Genomic DNA, 14,145 nt, shown 5'->3' on the forward strand with positions numbered 1-14,145 from the left:
AGCAGCATAATGAGTGGATTCAGGTATGATGATTCGAACTGAAATAAGTCACACAGAAAAGAAACATCATAAGGTATCACTAATACACAGAATGTGAACTTGGCTACACATGAACTGAATTACAAAACAGAACAGTGTCTCAAGTTTAGAAACCCAGCTTATGCTTGCGTAACGGGGAAGGTGAGTTGGGGTGCTGCATAAAACCAGAGATTGAAATGAGCACAGATAAAGTTCCTTAAGCCAAATATGGAATAGACAAGAGCTACTCCTTGCTCAACGAAATGGACTCAAAACCCCATATTAAACGCCTAAGAATGTACCTGACTAGTAAGTATCTTAAAACCTATGGATTGCTATGTCTCCAAAAGAGAATCAAGCGTGTGTACAGGGGCATAAATGCAGCAGTGATAGGATTGGAGAGGTTCGGTGAGCAAATGAAGACCCTTTGAAGTCATATTGCATGGTACCCATTACACGGGTCTCAACTCTCCAGGTTTAAGGTATTCTTCCTTGAGCTAAAACATGCATGTGGAACCAAGAGTATGATCAACCATGTGAACGGGAGACGTGTTCAAATATGTCTCAGTTTTCCTCCCCTGGTACTCGGGTGCAACATTCCAGACGCTTTACTAACACTCTCCCGACTTGGAGAGTCAGTCCCTTTAACCTCCTGATTGGCCCAGTTTGCAATTTCTGCGGAAGATGAACAGGAATAGCGAGAACCAATGAGAGGCTAGCTGGAGGTGTCTGGAAGGGCAAATTTAACTCTCATTTCCCACCAGGAGGAGGAAATAACCAAAGGCTCAGCGTGCCGTGCCAGAACCAGATTAGGGCCTGAAGCCATCCTGCGGTGTTGCGGCCAGCTGAAAAGAAAGCGAGTTGAAGAAAGGAGCTCAGGGGCACTGTAATTCACAAACCTGCAGAGTTATAAATGACAGCTATCGTCCAAAAATAGACTGAAGTGAGGCTGCCAAGAGGACTTGAAAGCGGGGCAGAATTGCAGGAAACCGATTTCAGGAGGTAGACTGGAATTGCATTGAAAGCATAGGAAAAGAGACAGAACGTCCACAATGATGCACTTGGCCAAAAAGGGCGTATGCGTTTTTTCCTGAATATATTCAGGAAAAAACGCATACGCCCTTTTTGGCCAACCAAGCAAGCTTGCAAAGGAAATCTGCACTACAATGAAGTCTCACTTCCCCCCGGTCAAAAGGGCCATCTGAAAAAAGTGTAAAATCCAGAAAGGCAGGACAGGCCATGGAGAACTGGGAGCCTTGTTATGCTGATGGGCGGGATATAAATTGCCAACAGACACTCCGGAGAAGTGTATGGTGTTTCCTGAAACATCTAAAAAACAAAGCAACAGAGCCTAGGGCACTGCCACTTATGGTCCTATAGCTTAGGGAAATTAAAATCAAAAAGACACAGCCACCCCAAAGTTTGGGACGCCTCCGTTTACAAGAACCTCGTTTACCGTACAAGTTCAATATCAGAGAAAGTGAAAAATGGATAAAGAAGTTGTGGTATTTACTTACAAAGCAACATCACTCAGCAATGAAATCTGTGTCACAAGGCCCTTAGCAGCACAATGAGTGGATTCAGGTATGATGATTCTAACTGAAATAAGTCACACAGAAAAAGAAACATCATAAGATATCAGTAATACACGGAACGGAAACTTGGCTACACAGGAACTGAATTACAGAACAGAACAGGGTCTCAAATTTAGAAAACCAACTTATGCTTGCTTAAGGGGAAAGGTGAGTTGGGTTGCTGCATAAAATCAGAGATTGAAATGAGCACAGATAAAGTTCCTTAAGCCAAATATGGAATAGACAAGAGCTACTCCTTGCTCAACGAAATGGACTCAACACCGCATATTAAACGCCTAAGAATGTACCTGACTAGTAAGTATCTTAAAACCTATGGATTGCTATGTCTCTGAAAGAGAATCAAGCATGTGTACAGGGGCATAAACGCAGCAGTGATAGGATTGGAGAGGTTAGGTGAGCAAATGAAGACCCTTTGAAGTCATATTGCATGGTACCCATTACACGGGTCTCAACTCTCCATGTTTAAGGTATTCTTCCTTCAGCTAAAACATGCATGTGGAACCCAGAGTATGATCAACCGTGTGAACGGGAGACGTGTTCAAATATGTCTCAGTTTTCCTCCCCTGGTACTCGGGTGCAACATTCCAGATGCTTTACTAACACTCTCCCGACTTGGAGAGTCAACGCCTTTAACCTCCTGTTTGGCACAGTTTGCAATTTCTGCGGAAGATGAACAGGAATAGCGAGAACCAATGAGAGACTAGCTGGAGGTGTCTGAACGGGCAAATTTAACTCTCATTTCCCACCAGGAAGAGGAATTAAGCAAAGGCTCAGCGTGCCATGCCGGAACCACATTAGGGCCTGAAGCCATCCTGCGGTGTTGCGGTCAGAACACAAGAAAGCGAGTTGAAGAAAGGAGCTCAGGGGCACTGTAATTCACAAACCTGCAGAGTTATAAATGACAGCTATCGTCCAAAAATATACTGAAGTAAGGTTGCCAAGAGGACTTGAAAGTGGGGCAGAATTGCAGGAAACCGATTTCAGGAGGTAGACAGGAATTGCATTTCAAGCATAGGAAAAGAGGCAGAACGTCCACAGTGATGCACTTGGCCAAAAAGGGCGTATGCGTTTTTTCCTTAATATATTCAGGAAAAAACGCATACGCACTTTTTGGCCAACCAAGCAAGCTTGCAAAGGAAATCTGCACTACAATGAAGTCTCACTTTCCCCCGGTCAAAAGGGCCATCTGAAAAAAGTGTAAAATCCAGAAAGGCAGGACAGGACATGGAGAACTGGGAGCCTTGTTATGCTGATGGGCGGGATGTAAATTGCCAACAGCCACTCGGGAGAAGTGTATGGTGTTTCCTGAAACATCTAAAAAACAAAGCAACAGAGCCTAGTGCACTTCCACTTATGGTCCTATAGCTTAGGGAAATTAAAATCAAAAAGACACAGCCACCCCAAAGTTTGGGACGCCTCTGTTTACAAGAACCTCATTTACCGTACAAGTTCAATATCACAGAAAGTGAAAAATGGATAAAGAAGTTGTGGTACTCATGTACAATGCAATATCACTCAGCAATGAAATCTATGTCACCAGGCCCATAGCCGCATAATGAGTGGATTCAGGTATGGTGATTCTAACTGAAATAAGTCACACAGAAAAAGAAACATCAAAAAATATCACTAATACATGGAATTTAAACTTGGCTACAGAGGAACTGAATTACAAAACAGAACAGGGTCTCAAATTTTGAAAACTAACTTATGCTTGCTTAAGGGGAAAGGTGAGTTGGGGTGCTGCATAAAACCAGAGATTGAAATGAGCACAGATAAAGTTCCTTAAGCCAAATATGGAATAGACAAGAGCTACTCCTTGCTCAACGAAATGGACTCCACACCCCATATTAAACGCCTAAGAATATACCTGACTAGTAAGTATCTTAAAACCTATGGATTGCTATGTCTCCAAAAGAGAATCAAGCGTGTGTACAAGGGTCATAAATGCAGCAGTGATAGGATTGGAGAGATTCGGTGAGCAAATGAAGACCCATTGAAGTCATATTGCATGGTACCCATTCCACGGGTTTTAACTACCCAGGTTTAAGGTATTCTTCCTTCAGCTAAAACATGCATGTGGAACCTAGAGTATGATCAACCATGTGATCGGGAGACGTGTTCAAATATGTCTCAGTTTTCCTCCCCTGGTACTCGGGTGCAACATTCCAGACGCTTTACTAACACTCTCCCGACTTGGAGAGTCAGTCCCTTTAACCTCCTGTTTGGCCCAGTTTGCAATTTCTGCGGAAGATGAACAGGAATAGCGAGAACCAATGAGAGGCTAGCTGGAGGTGTCTGGACGGGCAAATTTAACTCTCATTTCCCACCAGGAAGAGGAATTAACCAAAGGCTCAGCTTGCCGGGCCGGAACCAGATTAGGGCCTGAAGCCATCCTGCGGTGTTGCGGCCAGGTCACAAGAAAGCGAGTTGAAGAAAGGAGCTCAGGGGCACTGTAATTCACAAACCTGCAGAGTTATAAATGACAGCTATCGTCCAAAAATAGACTGAAGTAAGGCTGCCAAGAGGACTTGAAAGCGGGGCAGAATTGCAGGAAACCGATTTCAGGAGGTAGACTGGAATTGCATTGAAAGCATAGGAAAAGAGGCAGAACGTCCACAATGATGCACTTGGCCAAAAAGGGCGTATGCGTTTTTTCCTGAATATATTCAGGAAAAAACGCATACGCCCTTTTTGGCCAACCAAGCAAGCTTGCAAAGGAAATCTGCACTACAATGAAGTCTCACTTCCCCCCAGTCAAAAGGGCCATCTGAAAAAAGTGTAAAATCCAGAAAGGCAACAGGCCATGGAGAACTGGGAGCCTTGTTATGCTGATGGGCGGGATGTAAATTGCCAACAGACACTCGGGAGAAGTGTATGGTGTTTCCTGAAACATCTAAAACACAAAGCAACAGAGCCTAGGGCACTTCCACTTATGGTCCTATAGCTTAGGGAAATAAAAATCAAAAAGACACAGCCACCTCAAAGTTTGGGACGCCTCTGTTTACAAGAACCTCGTTTACCGTACAAGTTCAATATCACAGAAAGTGAAAAATGGATAAAGAACTTGTGGTACTTATGTACAATGCAGTATCACTCAGCAATGAAATCTATGTCATCAGGCCCGTAGCAGCATAATGAGTGGATTCAGGTACGATGATTCTAACTGAAATAAGTCACACAGAAAAAGAAACATCATAAGATATCACTAATACACGGAATGTAAACTTGGCTACACAGGAACTGAATTCCAAAACAGAACAGGTTCTCAAATTTAGAAAACCAACTTATGCTTGCTTAAGGGGAAAGGTGAGTTGGGGTGCTGCATAAAACCAGAGATTGAAATGAGCACAGATAAAGTTCCTTAAGCCAAATATGGAATAGACAAGAGCTACTCCTTGCTCAACGAAATGGACTCAACACCGCATATTAAACGCCTAAGAATGTACCTGACTAGTAAGTATCTTAAAACCTATGGATTGCTATGTCTCTGAAAGAGAATCAAGCATGTGTACAGGGGCATAAACGCAGCAGTGATAGGATTGGAGAGGTTCGGTGAACAAATTAAGACCCTTTGAAGCATATTGCATGGTACCCATTCCACGGGTTTCAACTACCCAGGTTTCAGGTATTCTTCCTTCAGCTAAAACATGCATGTGGAACCTAGAGTATGATCAACCATGTGATCGGGAGACGTGTTCAAATATGTCTCAGGTTTCCTCCCCTGGTACTCGGGTGCAACATTCCAGACGCTTTACTAACACTCTCCCGACTTGGAGAGTCAGTCCCTTTAACCTCCTGTTTGGCCCAGTTTGCAATTTCTGCGGAAGATGAACAGGAATAGCGAGAACCAATGAGAGGCTAGCTGGAGGTGTCTGGACGGGCAAATTTAACTCTCATTTCCCACCAGGAAGAGGAATTAACCAAAGGCTCAGCGTGCCGTACCGGAACCAGATTAGGGCCTGAAGCCATCCTGCGGTGTTGCGGCCAGGTCACAAGAAAGCGAGTTGAAGAAAGGAGCTCAGGGGCACTGTAATTCACAAACCTGCAGAGTTATAAATGACAGCTATCGTCCAAAAATAGACTGAAGTAAGGCTGCCAAGAGGACTTGAAAGCGGGGCAGAATTGCAGGAAACCGATTTCAGGAGGTAGACTGGAATTGCATTGAAAGCATAGGAAAAGAGGCAGAACGTCCACAATGATGCACTTGGCCAAAAAGGGCGTATGCGTTTTTTCCTGAATATATTCAGTAAAAAACGCATACGCCCTTTTTGGCCAACCAAGCAAGCTTGCAAAGGAAATCTGCACTACAATGAAGTCTCACTTCCCCCCAGTCAAAAGGGCCATCTGAAAAAAGTGTAAAATCCAGAAAGGCAACAGGCCATGGAGAACTGGGAGCCTTGTTATGCTGATGGGCGGGATGTAAATTGCCAACAGACACTCGGGAGAAGTGTATGGTGTTTCCTGAAACATCTAAAACACAAAGCAACAGAGCCTAGGGCACTTCCACTTATGGTCCTATAGCTTAGGGAAATAAAAATCAAAAAGACACAGCCACCTCAAAGTTTGGGACGCCTCTGTTTACAAGAACCTCGTTTACCGTACAAGTTCAATATCACAGAAAGTGAAAAATGGATAAAGAACTTGTGGTACTTATGTACAATGCAGTATCACTCAGCAATGAAATCTATGTCATCAGGCCCGTAGCAGCATAATGAGTGGATTCAGGTACGATGATTCTAACTGAAATAAGTCACACAGAAAAAGAAACATCATAAGATATCACTAATACACGGAATGTAAACTTGGCTACACAGGAACTGAATTCCAAAACAGAACAGGTTCTCAAATTTAGAAAACCAACTTATGCTTGCTTAAGGGGAAAGGTGAGTTGGGGTGCTGCATAAAACCAGAGATTGAAATGAGCACAGATAAAGTTCCTTAAGCCAAATATGGAATAGACAAGAGCTACTCCTTGCTCAACGAAATGGACTCAACACCGCATATTAAACGCCTAAGAATGTACCTGACTAGTAAGTATCTTAAAACCTATGGATTGCTATGTCTCTGAAAGAGAATCAAGCATGTGTACAGGGGCATAAACGCAGCAGTGATAGGATTGGAGAGGTTCGGTGAACAAATGAAGACCCTTTGAAGCATATTGCATGGTACCCATTCCACGGGTTTCAACTACCCAGGTTTCAGGTATTCTTCCTTCAGCTAAAACATGCATGTGGAACCTAGAGTATGATCAACCATGTGATCGGGAGACGTGTTCAAATATGTCTCAGGTTTCTTCCCCTGGTACTCGGGTGCAACATTCCAGACGCTTTACTAACACTCTTCCCACTTGGAGAGTCAGCGTATTTAACCTCCTGTTTGACACAGTTTGCAATTTCTGCGGAAGATGAACAGGAATAGGGAGAACCAATGAGAGACTAGCTGGAGGTGTCTGAACGGGCAAATTTAACTCTCATTTCCCACTAGGAAGAGGAATTAACCAAAGGCTCAGCATGCCGTGCCGGAAACAGATTAGGGCCTGAAGCCATCCTGCGGTGTTGCGGCCAGCTCACAAGAAAGTGAGTTGAAGAAAGGAGCTCAGGGGCTCTGTAATTCACAAACCTGCAGAGTTATAAATGACAGCTATCGTCCAAAAATATACTGAAGGAAGGCTGCCAAGAGGACTTGAAAGCGGGGCAGAATTGAAGGATACCGATTTCAGGAGGTAGACTGGAATTGCATTGCAAGCATAGGAAAAGAGGCAGAACGTCCACAATGATGCACTTTGCCAAAAGGGAATATGCGTTTTTTCCTGAATATATTCAGGAAAAAACGCATACGCCCTTTTTGGCCAACCAAGCAAGCTTGCAAAGGAAATCTGCACTACAATGAAGTCTCACTTCCCCCCGGTCAAAAGGGCCATCAGAATAAAGTGTAAAATCCAGAAAGGCAGGACAGGCCATGGAGAACTGGGAGCCTTGTTATGCTGATGGGCGGGATGTAAATTGCCAACAGACACTGGGGAGAAGTGTATGGTGTTTCCTGAAACATCTAAAAAACAAAGCAACAGAGCCTAGGGCACTTCCACTTATGGTCCTATAGCTTAGGGAAATTAATATCAAAAAGACACAGCAACCCCAAAATTTGGGACGGCTCTTTTTACAGGAATCTCTTCTACGGCACAAGTTAAATATCCCAGAGAGCAAATAATGGATAAAGAAGTTGCGGTACTTCTGTACAACAGAATACCACTCAGCAATGAAATCTATGTCACCAGGCCCGTACCAGCATAATGAGTGGATTGAGGCACGATGATTCTAAGTGAAATAAGTCACACAGAAAAAGAAACATCATAAGGTATCACTAATACACGGAATGTGAACTTGGCTACACATGAACTGAATTACAAAACAGAACAGGGTCTCAAGTTTAGAAAACCAACTTATGCCTGCTTAAGGGGGAAGGTGAGTTGGGGTGCTGCATAAAAGCAGAGTTTGAAATTAGCACAGATACCGTTCCATAAGCCAAATATGTAATAGACAAGAGCTACCCGTTGCTCAACGAAATGGATTCAACAATGAGGTATCACCTCACACCTGGTAGAATAGGCATCATTGAAAATCTACAAACAAAAAATGCTGGAAAGGGTGTGGAGAAAAGGAACCCTCTTCCACTATTGTTGGGAATATAAATTGATACAGTCATTATGGAGAACAATATGGAATTTCTTAAGAAACTAACAATAGAATTACCATATGATACAGCAATCCCAGTACTGGACATATACCCAGACAAAACCATAAATCAAAAAGAGTCATTCACCGCAATGTTCATTGCATCACTATTTACAATATCGAGGTAATGGAAGCAACCTAAATGCCCACAGACAGACGAATGCATAAAGCTGTGGTACATATATAAAATGGAATATTACTAAGCCATGAAAAGGAATGAAATTGGGTCATTTGTAGAGACGTCGATGGATCTAGAGACTGTCATACAGAGTGAAGTAAGTCAGAAAGAGAAAAACAAATCTTGTATATTCATGCATATATGTGGAACCTAGAAAAACTGTACAGATTAACCATTTTGCAAGGCATAAATAGAGCAACAGATGTAGACAACAAACGTATGGACAACAAGGGGGGAAAGCTGTTGGGGGGGTGGTGGTGGGAGGAGTTGAGAGACTGGGATTGGCATGTATACATTTATATGTATAAAATAGATACCCAATAAGAACCTGCTGTATAAAAATATAAAATAAAATTCAAAATTAAAAAGAAGTAAAATTTAAAAAATAAAACAGAAAAAACAATTATTCCCTGCACATACATGTATTTATATGAATAAATTATTTCCATGCTTATATCTGTAAATACAAAAAAGAGGAATAAAATCTACCTTGAACCAAAAACGAAAAAGAGAAAAAAAACACAGAACCCACCAGTTACACAGAGGAAAACCGTATCAGGGCACTTGCTCCAGTTGTAAACAATTCTGAAGTTGGTCAGTGGTGGGGAATCGTCTCCCATTCAGCCAGCAGCCCCCACGCAACAAGCGTCCTCATTGCAAAGCTGGGGCACCGTGCCGAGGCATCTGTGAGTAAACGTGAGCTGAGCCCCAGGCCAGTTGCTGCTGAACTATTCCCACCCGTCCCAGGTAAAACACCTGAATATATACAAGGACTTGAAAGCCTAGAGGAAGGGCCATAGAGCCACACGAGTGACAGCATGCCGGCCGACTTGGTGCCTGCAGGCCAGCCAGGATGGTCCTGGCCCTGGGTGCTCTTCTGGAAGATTTCCATTTCCCTGCCTGAGATACCCGTCCTGTCCCTGCCTCCACTGCTTTTTTCCTTCCTCACCTCTGCCCAGGGAGAAATTCCAGCAGCAGGTATGGGTGACACATCCTCTTCTTTAGCAGGTGGCAGCCTGGCAACTGCTGCAGAAAGTCCAGCAGAGCCCCACTCACACTGGGCCACCCACAAAGCCGTGGCCTCTCACTCCCTCCCACCAGCCCAGCCCCGAGACTGCTGACAGGGCAGAGAAAATGGCGTCAGGCACGGCTGCAGGGGCTCTTGCTGCCTGGAGTGGTATTTATATTGATCTCAACCCAGGCACACCTGGGGAGGGCTGGCCGGCACGGTAAGGCTGCCCAGGTCAGCCAATCATCACCCCTCAGGGGCTCACAGTTGCAGAAAATGGAACTTGCTGAACCGGCCAGGTCCAAGGAACAGGTGTGGGCTCCTGAGAGTCAGGATAGACAAGGGGCTGCAGCTTTGGCTTGTTTTCTAATCATTTTATCTGGCCCATGAGTGGGAGACAACTTCAAGAAAACCCTCTCCTAATGAGAGGAACCCAGGAGTCAGGGAGAGGAGGGGTGGGTGGTGGTTGGAGACAGAGGCCTGGTGCCCCGGGTGCAGTGGAAGTCTCTGGAAGACCAGGTGGAGGGAGGCCTCACGGAGTGATGCCCAGGGTCACAGACCTGTCGCAGCTGCTGTTTGTTAGTTCAAGTCCTGCTCTGAGGTGCTCTGTGTCAGCTCTGAGTGACAGGTGAGCTGAGGGTGCTCTGCAATGAGGGCTATGTGCAGCACGGTTCCTGTGTGCCCAGCCCTGCCACGGTACCTGCAAGGGTAGCTCTGTATCCTGGGAGGGGCCTGACCACGAGAGCCCCGTGGGCTGGGGTGGGGGTGGGGTACCTGCCCAGGTGAGCTCCATATTCTGGGATTGGTCTGACCACGAGAGCCCCATGGGCTGCTGGGGACCTGGTAAAGGATGTCAGGACAGTCAGTGAAGCCACCGAGGATATACCTCCAGTTGCTCCTAATTCCTACACCCTGCTGGTCATTCTACCAACCACCAGGACATGGTATTCTGTATTAGTCTTCAATGATGCCTTCTTTTGTATTCCATTAGTCCCAGAGTCACAAGAAATTTTGGCTTGTGAGTGGCAGGACTCAACATACAACTAAAACAATACTTCCGGGCCGTCTGGCCCCAAGGGTGCAAAAATTCCCACACCATCTTTGGGGAAAGCTTAGCTAAAGACCTAAAAGTTCTACCTCTGGAAAAGGAAACCCTCCTTCAATATGCAGACGACATTCTGATCACCAGCCCTACTAAGGAGGCCTCTGAACTACCAAGCCAATAAAGGATAGAAGTTGTCCAAGAAAAAGCTCAAATATCACAGACTGCGGTGACCTGCCTGGGCTTCATTCTCACAGAAGGTCAGAGAAGCCCATCCCAGGAAAGGGAAGAAACCATTTTCAGCCTTACCCCTTTCTAAAACTAGAAGACAGCTTAGGGGTTCCTGGGGAGGCCAGGGTTTGCTGCTTCTGGATCCCTAACTACAGTCTACTAGCTGGGCCTCTATATGAAACACTGAAAGGAAAAGATGATGATCCTTTTGAATAGAATCCAGAAGTGGCCTTTCAAGAATGGAAAGAGCAGTCAATTCAGACCCTTGCCCTGGAACTCCCTAATTTAGCTAAACCCTTTGACCTTTACATTCCCGGTGAAAGGTGAATCGCCATTGGAGAATTAGTGCAAAAACTGGGACCACTTGAAATGGAACAATGCAAGAATGCCATCCAGGTAGGATAAACTACGGTCACTAAGGGGCTTGGCCCACTGCCACATCTGGCCAAGATACTGGCGGTATCTAAAAACCTGGAAATCAGCAGCCCAAAAGGCCACCTCCCTCCTAAGGGAAAAGGACCCCACGTGGTGATCCTAACCACCAACCATGCCCTGAAGTTGCAGGGTTCGCTCCGTGGGCACACCGACCTCGAGTGAGGAGGCCCTCCAACTCCAACATCCAGAGAGATAACCGGGGGCAACAGGGCACCATGACGACTCGTGTGAACATCACTTGACCTGGAGTTTCTCTCATAAAACAACAAGAGTGTGTCCCAAAAGAGTAGACTACTGCTTGCAGGACTTACTGCACCCAGAGGGGAGCTAATAATCTTGGCGGGGGAACAGTATACCACACTGTCACCATAGAAAAGCCTACAGACACCGTGATGATGGTGGCCAATAAGACCGGCTGGACTCCTGTTTACTTCAAAAGGCTGTTGACTCAGTAGCCATCATGGTCCTTGATCACCACTGACCCTGGACTGTCTGGGAGTTGAGCGGGCAGGGCTCTGACACCTGGTGCTGTTTGTACGTTAATTCAGGGGCCTAATTGAGGAAAGCGCAGACTACTGGTCAGAGCATCTAGGCTGGCAGAGACGGTCAGCCTAAGGTGGCCGAACAAATGTGGGGCGGGGTGAAACCGGCCCCCACAGCGTCTCTGCACATCTCTTTCCTGGACCCTTAAAGGTCATTAGAATCTATAACACTTCCAATGCTGGTGCTCAGGTGGACGAGCAGGGAGGCAGGGGTCCTGGGGACAATCAACGTCACCGGGAGGCTGCTGGGGAGAAGCTCTGACCCTCGCCCCAGGGTATGAGGGCTCCCAACTCAGCACTCAGCAGTTACAGAAGAAGGGTCTGCACCCTCAGCACTCCAAGAATGAGGAACGGGACAAAAGGCAGAGGAGGGGTTTGTCCCCAGCAAAGCCCATTAAAAATCCCTGGGAGATAAAAGTAGAATCTGGGCAATAAAGTCAAGTCTAACCTTTTTTATCCTTTGTGCTTTGTCTAATTTCACGTGCTCCTAGGGTCCCGCATGCAGAGGTTCCACACCCGGCACTTCAGACCAGATTTCCTAGTGCAGAATGGCTGGGTCGACACCTCAGCTCCTGGGGCCCAGTGCAGACTCCACGATATAGAGCCTGAGCTACAGCCAACCCGGCCCTCGAGAGCTCCGCCGCCTCCCTCCCTCCCACTGACTCTGACAGGATCTCTACACAGCAGCCCAGCCCACAGCCCACGGGGTAGTGCATGCTCTCACCTCTCCATTCTCTGATCAAAATATAAAGTTTCCTTTGCTTGTGAACCAAACTCAGTCTCGATCTGTTGGCCCCAATGACACTGGGCAGGGGGACACTTGTTGGGGTCCACTCTGGAGGATCAGTAACAGAAATTGAGACTATTGTAACCTCAATGAACAGATGTGTGAGCCAAACTGTAGTTAACATAGAACAGTGTATAAGGCTCGGGTAAAATAAGATGTTTTTAACACTTCCATTTGATATTTCCATCACTTTTTATAAGCAAGTTCAGTGAAAAGGTTTGTCTTATTTGTCGGGTCAATATTAGAGAAACGAAGTGATTTCTTTCCAAGGATGTACATCTAATAATCTTGGTTAAACCTTCAATCTTGTTTTAAATGCTTTTCCATTGAAAATGATACCTCTCTTTTAGCTCCCCCATTTCTGAGAAGTATAAAATCTTATAATTTATTATTACCAAAGGGGAAAGGTGGGAGGAGGGATAAATTAACAGTTTGGAATGAACACATACACACTGCTATGTATAAAATAGATCATCAACAAGGAACTACTGTATAGCACAGGGAACTACACTCAACATTTTGCAATAACCTATAAGGGGAAATAATCTGAAAAAGAATAGATATTTTTATTGACATCATCTATCAATGACAGTTAAAGTGTAGCCTAAGGGAAGCTGGTGGTGAGTGCTTCTGACCCTGAAGACTTCAATCATCTAAAGTTTGGACTCTGCCTACTTCCCAAAGCCCTTAATGAACATATGTGTAGCCGTAGCTTAAAAAATTCCCCAGTTTGGGTTTCGGGGAGACACTGATTTTGAAAAAGCCCTGGTGTTCTCCTTACATGAATGGGACTCTTCCTACTGCTAAAACATGTCTGTCACACCCAGAGGATGGTATACCATCTGATCGGGAAGAGTTTGGAAAAGGCATCTCATCTCCTCATCTCCTGGTGCTCGGGTTCACCCCTCCAGCGTCTTTACTAACAGTCTCCCCACTTGGAGATGTCAGCACTGTCAACATCCTGTTGCGTACAGTTTGGAATTTGTCCAGAGGATGAAGCGGAAGGATGAGGAACAATGAGAGACAAGTCCTAGGTGTTCAGACAGGCACATGTCACTCTAATTTCCAATCAGGAAGACGAATTGACCAAAGGCTAGGGTTGCCCATGGAAACAGTATAGGGCTTGAGGAAATCCCGCTGCTTTGTGGCCAGTTCCCATAAACACGAGTTGAACAATGGAACTCAGGGGCAGTAAAATTCACAAAACTGCAGAGTTGAAAATATCCATCACTGAAAAATGTCTTGAGGAAAGTCAGAGAAAAGGACTTGTAAGCAAGGGAGAATGGCAGGAAAGGGATTTGAGGAGGTAGAAAGGACTCGCCATTAAGCACAAGAAAAGGAGCTGAACATTGCCAACATTGCAGTTGGCCAAAAAGGGTGTATGCGTTCTTTTCTGTATATATTCAAGAAAAGGGCATACACTTTTTTAGCCAACCAAACAGGTGGGCACTGGAAGTCAATACCACAAAAGATATCACTTCGCATCAGTCAGAAGAGCCATCCTCATAAAGCGTAAACAACAGAAATGCAGGACAGGGCAACGAGAAGAGGGAGCCCTGTGAGACTTATAGTGGAAA

At 45.3% G+C, this 14,145-nt stretch overlaps 1 long non-coding RNA gene across 2 annotated transcripts in view; it reads right to left on the bottom strand.

Annotated features, from left to right (window-relative positions):
• LOC307181365 overlaps positions 1 to 14,145 on the bottom strand; it is a 1,041,989-nt gene that overhangs the window by 448,028 nt on the left and 579,816 nt on the right. The window contains exon 1 of one of the 2 annotated variants that reach the window (XR_013826596.1): positions 1,536 to 1,585. The exons of the other annotated variant lie outside the window; for it this stretch is intronic. This is a non-coding gene — a long non-coding RNA (uncharacterized lncRNA). Of the gene's footprint in view, positions 1 to 1,535; positions 1,586 to 14,145 lie in introns of those variants that run through there. 2 annotated transcript variants of the gene reach the window in all.

The sequence above is a fragment of the Stenella coeruleoalba genome, assembly GCF_951394435.1.
Source record: "Stenella coeruleoalba genome assembly, contig: scaffold_107, whole genome shotgun sequence".
NCBI classification, from domain to species: domain Eukaryota; kingdom Metazoa; phylum Chordata; class Mammalia; order Artiodactyla; family Delphinidae; genus Stenella; species Stenella coeruleoalba.